Here is a 10,053-nt window from a genome sequence, read left to right as displayed (position 1 = left end):
GTCCAGGGGAGTTAGGAGCCTCACATCTTCAAGGCTGGAGAATGTAGGGAGAGTCTGAGGCCAGACGGGACCATTAGGTCACCTGGGACAAGCTCCTGCCTCGCCTGGGCCCGACACCCCTAGGCGGAGCCCAATGTGCCCCTCCAGAGAGCCGGAGAGCCCCAGCTGGGGCCGGTGCCCCAGGCCCAGGGGGCTGGTGCTGGGGGTGTGGCCGCGCCCCCCACCTTGAAGTAACCATAGCAACCGAAGGCCTGGTTCCGTCCCCCAGACGTTTCCGGGTTTGTTCAGAGGCTTCCAGCACCTGTCCCAGCGCCCCCGTGAGTCCCCAGCCAGCCAGAGCCTCGGCGGGCTCCCATCGGACTCGCAGCTCAGAGCAGGAAGGCCGAGGCATCGCCCTTCCCGGTTGCTTGTGGCTGCCCTGGCTCTGGCCCGGCTCCTGGGATTGCCGGGGGGATCTCAGCCTTCGGTCTGGTCGCTAGTCCTGCGGCGGGGAGAAAACCTGGCAAAGGAGGCCCCGGAAGGTTCCAAGCCCAGGGGCCACCATGCAGAACCCCCATATTTAATTTCTTTTTAAAATCTCATGATTTCGGAGCCACCCTGGGGATTTCGAGGCCTGGCTCCTGATCTTGGGCGTCGGAGGCACCACTGCATCTTGTGTTTTCACTCGGTTCCCAATCGCTGCGGTTGGCCTCGTCCTCAGTTGTGCGGATGGGGAAACTGAGGAACAGAGCTGTGTCGTGACCTGCCCTGGGGAGAGAACCCAGGAGTCCTGACTCGCAGCCCCCTAAACTAATTGACTGCTCTGTATCAGTTGTAACAATTGAGACCTAAAAGGAGGTTTTTGTGCTGGAGGGAGCTAGGGTAGCGCTTTTCAGCCATACGGATCAAGGCTACGCTGGGTCCTATAGGAGGAAAGCGGATCACGTATATTGTATACGTCTTGTACAGACCATATATATCCTTCAGGAAGCAAAAACAACTCGGTAGAGGCCTCTGGATGCTACCACTATATGGGTGATTAATATCATACAATAGTCTGGGAGTGGGACTTGTGAGAGCTGCACTTTGATCTCTCAGGATTTCTGGGTTCTATTCCCAGCTCTGAGCCTTTGGACCAGTCACCACCTCACCCTGTGCCTCAGTTTCCCCCGTGATACCATGCGGGGGAAGCTACTCGCTTTTGTGCTTTGATAGCCTCGTTGGAAAGCAATTGATCCACGGCCTTTTGACCATCCCTCTCCAGCACAAACTTTCTGGGATCAACTTCCAGGCACGTTGCTAACACGGTCTGTCGCCCTTCCTAAAGGCCGGTTGGTGTTTGACGTGCCTCTTTCCCGGCTGCTTGACGAGAACTTGAAAGCGACGTGTGAAATCACGCCGGGGGCTGGAGCATTTTCTGGCGCGCGGCCGTTCTCAGAGCCTTGCTGACCCTGGGTCACAACATCCCCAGGGACGAAGAGTTTATTGCCAGTGCATTTGATAGCGTGTTTTTAATGGATTCTTAAAGCTGGGTCTAATACCAGCCCCATCGCTATTCACAGCCGCTAGGGACCGGTGCCTTAACACTCGGCCTGCACAGAACCCTTCACACTGCTGGATGCTCTCGCTGTTCTCGCAGCTCGGCCCCAGGTTGGCAACGTGCTTCGGCATCCTCGAGGAATGGAGGATTTAAGCGTGTGCTTAACTGGGCTCTAATCCGCGCCCAAGCAGCACCCTGTGTGTGTTGCGTGACACAAAAACGCAGGAATCTCCACTGCCCGACTGCGGCACCCTGGCTGCAGTCAGAAATTCCAAGTGGAACAGCTCCTCCTGGCTGCTTGGGCATCTCCTTGGAAGTGAACCCAGTCCTAGCGAGGGGAGCGCCGGGGAGCTGCTGGGGCAAGAATGACACAGGCTGACAAAGAGAAGGGTTTGCAGGGTCAGACCCACAGACAGAGCCCCAGTGAAAATCACAGACACCACAGAGGGATCTGTTTCACTTTCTGGTGTCTTGCACAGTTTGCTTGCTGTGCTCCGTGGGTCTGTTTATTTTCTGAGTTGCACATAAGTGCCGATGGCCTAGAAATATCTCAGCTTGCTGGCTAGCTACCTGAGCAGGCTGCTGGCATGCCTGAGGGCCCAGCATTGCAGAGAATTGTTCAAATCCACCCCAAAATCCTCTTCATTGAAAGAGCTCGACGGACACAGACAACATGACTAGCCCCGTTGGTTTGTAACAGCCAGAGCCACAGGCTCATCCCCTTGTCATACAAACCCTGCGTTCTATTCCTACATGGCTTGGCAGGGGCCGGTCCCCCCTCGATCCCGTTCTAGGGTCATCCCCCACTGGGTCAAGGACCAAGTGCCCAGGGAGCAGCCAGGCTGGAGAGCAGCTCAGAGAGGCTGTATTCGTCTGAGTGAACCAGGAGACACTCGGGGCTGGGGCCATGGGGTGGGAGCCTGATCTTGGTTTCTGCGGAGCGACTCCAGATGGGTGCTGGCCTGGCTGGGAGCTCAATCCAGCCCCACAGCTGATGAGCGTCAAGCGCTACGTCGCGTGTAGCCCAGCCCCCACCGATGGCCTGGGGAGCAGGATCAATGCGATTCCCACCCCCACCCCGAACACCCTTCCCTGCCACATGGGACTGGAGTTCAGCTGCCATGACTGAGCTTCCCCTCCTGCTGTGGCGGCTGGAGAATGGCCCAGAACGTCTCCGAGCAGGCCCGGGCAGCGTTCTGCCTCCTCTGCCTGGCTGCCTTGCCCGGGCACTGGGGAGCCCCGGCCGACGGACGGTTCCCTGCCAGCGGGAGGAAGCCGGGCGAGGCGAAGGGGAACAGGAATGTCAGGCCAGGCGAGCCGGGACAGGCAGCAGGGCTGGGCCCGCCGCTTGGAGCAGGAAGCCGAGCGCCGTTTTGTGTGGGAGGCCGGTAATTGTGGATCAAAAACAAGGGACCTTGCCGATGAGCGATGGGGCCTTCCCCCCGTCTCCCTCTCTCCAGGGCCTCGCTGGGGCTAGACATGGGGCTCCGGATGATGCCGGCTGCCATCAGGGACACATGTCCTGATGCCCCCCATGGGGATCGGGCTCTGCCCGGCTGGGGGGCAGCGTGAAGGAGCGGAAGCAGAGGCTCTGTCTCCCCCAGCCCAGCCATCTCCCTGCCGGGGTCCTTCCCACTCATCCTCCCCCAGCCCTGAGCCACGCGCCCCCAGCTGTCAGCAGCCCCCATGAGATGGGCAAGGAGCCGCCCAAGCCTCTGGGCCCAGAGGGGATTGAGATTGGAAGTGGCATGAAAAGGGGGAGGGGCCCTGCTTACAGCCATTGTCATGGAAACGCCTGAGTTTGTAACAGTCATGGAAGGGGGGGGCCAATAGCAATTCTTGGGAACTAGAGTGTGCAAGCCCCTGCCAGTGCCCCTCACTCCTGACCCGCAGCCCCTGGGCTCCCCCTCCCCGCCCCAGCTCTGCCGGTGCCCCTCACTCCCGACCCGCAGCCCCTGGGCTCTCCCCACCACCCCCAGCTCTGCCGGTGCCCCTCCCCGCCCCAGCTCTGCCGGTGCCCCTCACTCCCGACCCGCAGCCCCTGGGCTCCCCCCACCACCCCCAGATCTGCCGGTGCCCCTCCCCGCCCCAGCTCTGCCGGTGCCCCTCACTCCTGACCCGCAGCCCCTGGGCTCCCCCTCCCCGCCCCAGCTCTGCCGGTGCCCCTCACTCCCGACCCACAGCCCCTGGGCTCTCCCCACCACCCCCAGCTCTGCCGGTGCCCCTCACTCCCGACCCGCAGCCCCTGGGCTCTCCCCACCACCCCCAGCTCTGCCGGTGCCCCTCCCCGCCCCAGCTCTGCCGGTGCCCCTCACTCCCGACCCGCAGCCCCTGGGCTCCCCCCACCACCCCCAGATCTGCCGGTGCCCCTCCCCGCCCCAGCTCTGCCGGTGCCCCTCACTCCCGACCCGCAGCCCCTGGGTTCCCCCCACCACCCCCAGATCTGCCGGTGCCCCTCCCCGCCCCAGCTCTGCCGGTGCCCCTCACTCCTGACCCGCAGCCCCTGGGCTCCCCCTCCCCGCCCCAGCTCTGCCGGTGCCCCTCACTCCCGACCCGCAGCCCCTGGGCTCTCCCCACCACCCCCAGCTCTGCCGGTGCCCCTCCCCGCCCCAGCTCTGCCGGTGCCCCTCACTCCCGACCCGCAGCCCCTGGGCTCCCCCCACCACCCCCAGATCTGCCGGTGCCCCTCCCCGCCCCAGCTCTGCCGGTGCCCCTCACTCCTGACCCGCAGCCCCTGGGCTCCCCCTCCCCACCCCAGCTCTGCCGGTGCCCCTCACTCCCGACCCGCAGCCCCTGGGCTCTCCCCACCACCCCCAGCTCTGCCGGTGCCCCTCACTCCCGACCCGCAGCCCCTGGGCTCTCCCCACCACCCCCAGCTCTGCCGGTGCCCCTCCCCGCCCCAGCTCTGCCGGTGCCCCTCACTCCCGACCCGCAGCCCCTGGGCTCTCCCCACCACCCCCAGCTCTGCCGGTGCCCCTCCCCGCCCCAGCTCTGCCGGTGCCCCTCACTCCCGACCCGCAGCCCCTGGGCTCCCCCCACCACCCCCAGATCTGCCGGTGCCCCTCCCCGCCCCAGCTCTGCCGGTGCCCCTCACTCCCGACCCGCAGCCCCTGGGCTCTCCCCACCACCCCCAGCTCTGCCGGTGCCCCTCACTCCCGACCCGCAGCCCCTGGGCTCTCCCCACCACCCCCCGCTCTGCCGGTGCCCCTCCCCGCCCCAGCTCTGCCGGTGCCCCTCACTCCTGACCCGCAGCCCCTGGGCTCCCCCTCCCCGCCCCAGCTCTGCCGGTGCCCCTCACTCCCGACCCGCAGCCCCTGGGCTCCCCCTACCACCCCCAGCTCTGCCGGTGCTCCTCACTCCCGACCCACAGCCCCTGGGCTCCCTCCACCACCCCCAGCTCTGCCGGTGCCCCTCACTCCTGACCTGCAGGCCCTGGGCTCCCCCTCCCCACCCCAGCTCTGCCGGTGCCCCTCACTCCCAACCCACAGCCCTGGGCTCCCCCTACCACCCCCAGCTCTGCCGGTGCCCCTCACTCCCGACCCGCAGCCCTGGGCTCCCCCTACTACCCCCAGCTCTGCCGGTGCCCCTCACTCCCGACCCGCAGCCCTGGGCTCCCCCTACCACCCCCAGCTCTGCTGGTGCCCCTCACTCCCGACCCGCAGCCCCTGGGCTCCCCCTACCACCCCCAGCTCTGCCGGTGCCCCTCACTCCCGACCCACAGCCCCTGGGCTCCCTCCACCACCCCCAGCTCTGCCGGTGCCCCTCACTCCCGACCCGCAGCCCCTGCTAGCCCAGCCTGATGCTCAGCTGACCCACGGCTGTCAGTCGTTCTGACCCTTGTGGTGGATTTCGCCCGCACAGCTGTTAGTGGACCAGCCCCATCAGCTGGGATTTGTGCCTCAATCTAGGACCCAGACACCCCTGGAAGGGTGGGGCTCAGGAGCCCACTCGACCCTCCGAACCCACTTCCCAGAGACTGGGGAGGGCGGGGAGGGTTAAATAGCGGCTGTTGGCTCACACATTGCCCAGGTGGCAGCTGCCCCCAGCCCTGGAGGGGGCCCTTGGGGACACCAGCCGACCGGCTGTTTCAGTCCCTTGCCAGTGGCGCTCAGCCGGGGCCCAGTGACAGGCTCTGACACCAAAGCTCCCCGGCCCTGCGGGCACATGGGATCCAGGCTCTCTGGGTCTCTCGGGCGGAGGCAGAGGGGCTGGGCTGGGCTGGGGGTAACATTTACAACCAGGGTCCAGCTTGCACCAATCAGCCCCCGGGGACCAATGCACTCCCCTGCTTCCCCTAGCCCCGGGGGTCGCCTGGTCCGGAGCCATCCCCCTACAGCTCGGGCAGCCCAAAGCCCCTCGCCCGCAAAATAACATTAAAACCCAGGCGTTGGCTCCTGCGTGGGGTCCTTCGGCCTGTGGGGATCACGCCACTGGGGGACCAATTCCTGCCCCAGAGGAGTCACCGCGCAGGGCCAGGGACGTGCGGCCAGGCCCTTGACTGCAAAAGGGCCCCACCTTAGGCCGCGACAGCCCTGAGGCCAGGGTGAGGGGCTGGGCCAGGTGAGCAGGCCTCCGCACCGCAGTGTCCCCTCTGCAGCAGCCTTCATGGCCCAAGTGGGCCAGAGAGAGACCCCACCCCACCCCCGAGCCCACCAGGGCAGGGAAGCAGCAGCTAGATGGATCGTATGTGAGATTGTGTGTGCCCGCCCTGCCCTGCTGATAGACACAGGCCCCAGCAGCTCCTGACCCCCCTGCGCCCCGGCCCCGCCCCGCCAGCCTTCTCATTCCTGCTGAGCCTTCCAGCCGCGCCCGCTCGGCCACACCGACTAATCCCATTAGTGCTGCCCAGCTCCCCGAGGAGACGAGGCAGCTCCAGGAGCCGCCCTCTGCTCAGCTCAGCTCCAGGATCTGGCCAAGCGGGGTCCTGCCCCAGGGCACCCAGCTGGCATCAGCACTGTAGCCGCTTGGCAAAGGGGCCAGCTTGTGCCCCTGCCCCAGGGAGCCCCGGCCCAGGCCAGCGGGTCGCCTCCCCCACCCCCTGCAGGGCTGGACCGAGGCGCGTTAATTACGATTATTGCAGACGCTCCTGTGGGAGCCCACGCGGCTCTTGGGGGCCACGCAAGGGCCAGGGTCCCAGCAGCCCTGGCCGCAGGGCTGGAGCCGTTCTCAGAACCACAACGCTGGCCTGGAGACGCCACCGTTCCTGCGGCAAGACCTTTGTGCCCCACGGACACCAGCACTTTGCTGGCAGCGCCCCACGGGCCTCCCCCCGAGCCCAGATGGGCAGGAAGCTGCCCCGCCTGGGGGAGGGGGCACGGGCCCAGCGTGCAATTACCCGGCACAACCCGCGCCTGAGAAGGGGCGCGCCGGCTCTGGGGCTCACGAACGTCTGGCCCAGGCTTCAAGCCTGGGGAGCTGGACTCCTGGCTCTGACTCCTGGCTCAGCCGCTGAATCCCGGCCTGGCCTGGCCTGGGGTAGGGCCCTCCGCTGACCCTGGGCACTCGGGGTGGATTCCCAGAGGCCTCTAAGCAGCCGCCGGTCTGGCTGGGGGTAGACACCACCCAGGACAGGGTGAGCCCTGCCGGGGCAGGGCTCCCCTTACCTGGGCCGCGCTCCCAGCCCGGCCTGCTACCCCTGCCCGTAGCTCTCCTGCGCCAAAATCCCCCTTGCAAAGTGGGAGCGCAGCCAGCAGCCAGATCTCAGCCCCTATGGGATAATGGGGTGGGGGTTGGGACCAGCCATTTGGGGCAGAGCCTGACCCAGCCACCAGGCACAGCCCTGCAGTGCCACACATCACGAGTCAGGCTCCCTGCAAATCATGCGAGGGGCTTTGAACTCAGGAAACGATGTAAAAGTAACAGCTTTGGGGGGCTCTTTATTTGCCTTCTGCTTGTTGAGCTTTTAGGGTGCTCTGGGGTCCCCATGTGCAGCTTTTTCCACAGCCAGGAGGGCTGGGGACTTACTGGCTGTCAGAAGGAAGGCTGAGATCGGCACAGACCCACTTGACTCCAGGAGCTGGGGCTTTAAGGAAAGCAATGATTATCCTGAGACTCACGACAAAACCATAAGAGTTGGCCACGCTGCGCCGCTCCCCAGCTCCAGGCACCGGCCAAACGGACACCCCAGAAGCAGGGCCGCCCAGCCAGGCCGGAGCAGCGCGGCCGACAGAGGAGATGGGGCTCAGGTGTATTTTGGGAAATCAACCAAAGCCGGAGCCGCCTGGGGCCTAGTGAGCCCTTCGGGGCTGGCAGAGGGTTCACCCCTGGGCAACTGGCAGTGAAGGCTGCAGCAGGGGGGAGTATTTACTCGCTGTGTCAATCACCTGCTGGGGGAAGACATGATACAGCCAGCCAGGGTGCCCCCTCCCTTGCAGCACCCCCAAACTGCCCCCTCGCCCCCAGTCGGGGGGGGCTCAGAAAGGGGGACCCAGCCTGGTGAGGGGCCAGGGGGATGTCGGTGCCAGCAGGTCTGAGGTAACAAACGGGCCCAAATATCTGTCCCCCCCCACGGCCATGCCGCCCTCTGAAGCTAGCACAGCATCTGACTCCAGCCGGTGGCAGGGAGTTCCACAAGCCCGTCACGTGCTGCGCCGCGGAGCAAGACTCATGGGCAGTGGGGAGGACGCAGGGACCACAGGGAACATCCCTCGCCCGTGCTCCAGCGACCAGGCCCCGCTGCCCGGCTCCGAAAGCCGGCCGGACTGGGACTGCCGGGGGGGGGTTGGGAGGGGAAGGGAGCCTGGGGGGATCTCATCAGCTCCTCCCAGCAGGTGCTGTGTGTTGCCATGTTAAGCCGGTTGCTTGGTAACATCCTCTGGGGAAAAGGAGCCAGAGCAAAGCTCCTTCCCCGTCAATGCCAGACGGAGCCCCCCAGTGCCGGGCCTGACGCCCCCCTGCCCCTTCCCCGCAACGCCTGCAGGAGGGACCTGGCTCCTGGCCCCAGCTGGAGCCAGGGGTGCGCGTGATCTTCCGCTCCTGGGTCCAGCTTCTAGCTGCACTACCTCAGAGAGACCCCCCCCATGCCACCCCACTTCTGCCCCAACCCCCCTCTAACCCCGTGACCCCAAAATCCCCTGCCCCCAACACCATCCCCCCCATAACCCTCTGCCCCCAAAACCTTCCACACCCTGGCTCACCAACTCTTCCCTTCTCTCTGTACCCCCCTGCAGGGGGTGGGGGGCTGTGACCTCACTCTTCAGGCGGAGCTTCCTGAGCCCAAGGTAGGGGCTCCCCACTTCCCTGCTAGCTGGGGTGACTGGCTGGGCCTTTGCCCAGGTCTCTGGGGCCTCAGCGTGACCCAGCTACCAGCAGGCCTGAGCCAGGGCTGGGGCCGACAGGCAGGCTGAGGCTAGCAGGTCCCCTCCCTCCTACCGGCTGTGGGGTAGGAGGTCTCAGCCCAGCATGACCCAGGGGAGCTGATCTCAGCCCCACTTCTCTGCAAGTGGCACTGCTGAGGCCTGGCAGCCTGTGCCAGCCCCTCCCCCAGGGACTCAGCTGCATTTAACCCTAGCCCTTCCCCGCCCCCCCCCCGGGACCAGCAGAGCCCCCCCCATACCCCCCCGGCTCTGCACACCGCTGCAAGAAGGAGCAGGGTGACAGCACGTACCAGCTGAGCCGCAGATGGGAGCCGAGAGCTGCCTGCCACGCAGATGGTGCCGGGGAGTTGGAGAAGAGCTGCCAGCTGGGTGCAGCTGAGACAGTGCCGGGCTTCGTGTTCAGAGGGGAGGGTGCAGGCTGGGCCCCAAGCACCTGGGGGGACAGAGAGTGGGCACAGAGGGCACAGGCCGGTGCCAGCAGCTGCTGGGGAGGACCTAGGAGCTCTAGGCCCAGGACTTTGATGGATGCACCTGCCCACTAGGAGCAGGGCAGAGACCCACCCTGTTCAGCTCCCATAACTGTCCCAGGGAACGAGCGCACCCGATATTCCAGCCCCACTGCGCGGGCGTCTGGCGAGGGGACAGAGTCCTTGTCCACCTGAGCAGCCAAGACAGAGGGAGGGGATATGGGCACAGAGCTAGGACACAAAGCCAGGAGCCCCGCCCCGCCCCCCCCCATACCCCTCTCTCACAGGAAACACACCTGCCCTGACAAAGCATTGCTGGGATCGGGGCTTTTGCAAATGGATTTATTGGCTGCTGCTAACTCTCCTACCGAGCCAGGAACAGGATCTGCCCCCCAAACCGGGCATGAAACGTTCAATTCTCTCAAGCAATGAAAAGCAGCCGGCGGCGGGGAGCGGAGTGTGAAGCTTCCGTGGCACCGTTCACAACAGACTGTGCGGGGGAGGGAAAATTACAAGCATTCAAGACAGGGAAATGTTCTATTTGAGCGAGAATTTTAACTGGTTTTCACGCCATGGTGCTGGGAGTGAAAAGGGAATTTTACCCTCCCGTTTCAGAGAACAAGATCAGCCTGTGTAGAAAAAATACAGCTCCTCCACGGGCTTCAAGCTGGAGCTAGGATTCCCAGTCACAGCCCAGGACCCCCCGCCATGGCAGGCAGTGTACATTATTTATTAGGTCTGTTATGATAGC

This window comes from Eretmochelys imbricata, chromosome 27 (assembly GCF_965152235.1).
Source record: "Eretmochelys imbricata isolate rEreImb1 chromosome 27, rEreImb1.hap1, whole genome shotgun sequence".
In the NCBI taxonomy this organism is placed as follows: Eukaryota; Metazoa; Chordata; order Testudines; family Cheloniidae; genus Eretmochelys; species Eretmochelys imbricata.
This window is presented reverse-complemented; position numbering follows the sequence as displayed.